Source organism: Anopheles marshallii (genome assembly GCF_943734725.1).
Source record: "Anopheles marshallii chromosome X unlocalized genomic scaffold, idAnoMarsDA_429_01 X_unloc_246, whole genome shotgun sequence".
Taxonomy (NCBI): Eukaryota; Metazoa; Arthropoda; class Insecta; order Diptera; family Culicidae; genus Anopheles; species Anopheles marshallii.
In genome coordinates, this window is record NW_026525831.1 from 12,501 (window position 1) to 15,000 (window position 2,500).

Here is a 2,500-nt window from a genome sequence, read left to right on the forward strand (position 1 = left end):
CCACCGGGTATGGTGTTCGTACAACCATCAGTAAACATGCGAACCAACGACGATCGAAGGAATGAATTCGTATCTCAGCATCGTTGGCTATGATCGGACAATTTACGGGCTTGCAATCCTCTACTTTCCAAGACCACAGTAGCGGTCTTCAACGTGCGTTCAACTTTCCAACACTTGTGAGCTATTCCAATCTATGCGTCCAACTGGTGAACATTATGTTGTGAAGGCGAGCTCCACTGTACTTACCACCGGGTATGGTGTTCGTACAACCATCAGTAAACATGTGAACCAACGACGATCGAAGGAATAAATTCCGTTCTCAGCATCGTTGGCTATGATCGGGCAATTTACGGGCTTGCAATCCTCTCCTTTCCATGACTACCGGAGCAGTCTGGAATGTGTGTTTCCTGCAATCCAACACTATGTGAGCTATTCCAATCTATGCGTCCAACTGGTGAACATTATGTTGTGAAGGCGAGCTCCACTGTACTTACCACCGGGTATGGTGTTCGTACAACCATCAGTAAACATGTGAACCAACGACGATCGAAGGAATAAATTCCGTTCTCAGCATCGTTGGCTATAATCGGGCAATTTACGGGCTTGCAATCCTCCTATGCACCTGGCAATGTATGGTAGTGTTTCCTGCTGCTTTCCTGATTTGGATGTGTACCATGGCCTTTATCAGGCACTCTCTACTAGCTCCGGAATCGAACCCTGATTCCCGCTTCCCGTCACAACCATGGTAGTCCTCTACACTACCATCAATAGTTGATGGGGCACAGTCAAGTGAAAGATCGGTACCAGACTTCAACTCAATCGGCCGATTGGTTTAACTAATAAGTGCACCGGTCCTACCACCTTCAGAAGCAGCATTCCCGGCCTGTTGCATGTACTAGCTCTGGTTTTCATCAATCTTCCCCTGCTGTGTTATACTGAGCTTATGCGGTTTCTCGATTGTCGTGCAAAGTGTGTTATCACACATACCCAATATGCTCAACTCTCATGTTCGTTTGACGCACCAAACTTTATTAGTGATGCACCACACAACAGGTTTTAATATACGCGATCGTGTGTGTTTCTGTGTGAACTTGGTGCGCCAAGTCCATTTGTGATGCATCACTTAGCTAACCATCTTTCGGGACTGTTTAGGGTATGTGCTCCTCCACATCTATGCTTACTCGTACACATTCTCTGTCAATAGGTTTAAGATCGGGCATTCTACCATATCATTGCCTTAATGCTTTCAAATCAAGGCTACCAGGGTAGCCTAATTGCGTTCGAAACTCAACTTGTGAGCTGTCGGCCCTAGAAGTTTTTTAGGCTGCTAGGACCTCTCTCTATATTTTGCCTTTGGACTTCTCGAAGCTCAACTTGTGAGCAGTTCCATGCACCACTACCCGTATCTCTTAGCTTAGTTCTAGCCATGTGCGTTCAAAGCTCAACGTTAAGCTGTGTCCTGCACCACAATCGTTATATAATAAGCTTATCTCTAAGCTTTTGTGCGTTCAATGCTCAACGTTAAGCTATCCCTTCGCTTAGAACCTCGCTCTACATTTTGCCTTTGGACTTCTCGAAGCTCAACTTGTGAGCAGTTCCATGCACCACTATAGGTATCTCTTAGCTTAGTTCTAGCCATGTGCGTTCAAAGCTCAACGTTAAGCGGCCTCATGCACCACAACCCTTGTATCTTAAGCTTATCTCTAAGCTTTTTTGCGTTCAATGCTCAACGTTAAGCTATCCCTTCGCTTAGAACCTCGCTCTACATTTTGCCTTTGGACTTCTCGAAGCTCAACTTGTGAGCAGTTCCATGCACCACTATAGGTATCTCTTAGCTTAGTTCTAGCCATGTGCGTTCAAAGCTCAACGTTAAGCTGTGTCCTGCACCACAATCGTTATATAATAAGCTTATCTCTAAGCTTTTTTGCGTTCAATGCTCAACGTTAAGCTATCCCTTCGCTTAGAACCTCGCTCTATATTCAACTTTCAGATACCTCAAATCTCAACTTATGTGGTCTGCTATCGAGCTTGAAGGGCTTCGTTCTCTGACAGAGGGGGGTTTTTGGGCCAAATTATGCAATATTAGTTTAACCTCCGTCGCAGAACCACATTTGACCAGGTCGAGAAAAAAATTTTTTCGTGACGACCTGGTCCCCCATAGTAGGGAATGAACATGACATCTTAACCATATTTGACCATTTTCAAATTTCTCGTCGCGGAATGATGACTTTACTAGTAAAATTTGTTCCGGGTAGGGACCTCCCATACAAAATTTTCATCGCTCCAAAAGTGATTTTGTTTCACTTTTCAACATTTACAAGGTCCATAAATCATGTTTTGAGACGATATGGAAAAAAAAATTTTTTGCCCGTCTCGACCAACTCGACCGATGGTGACCACAGTAGGGTGCTCCATACAAATTTTCCTTATGTGGAATTTTCAGTGTAAAATAAGGTTTCTCCAATCGATCGCGGGTTTCACTTTTCATCATTTGCTAGGT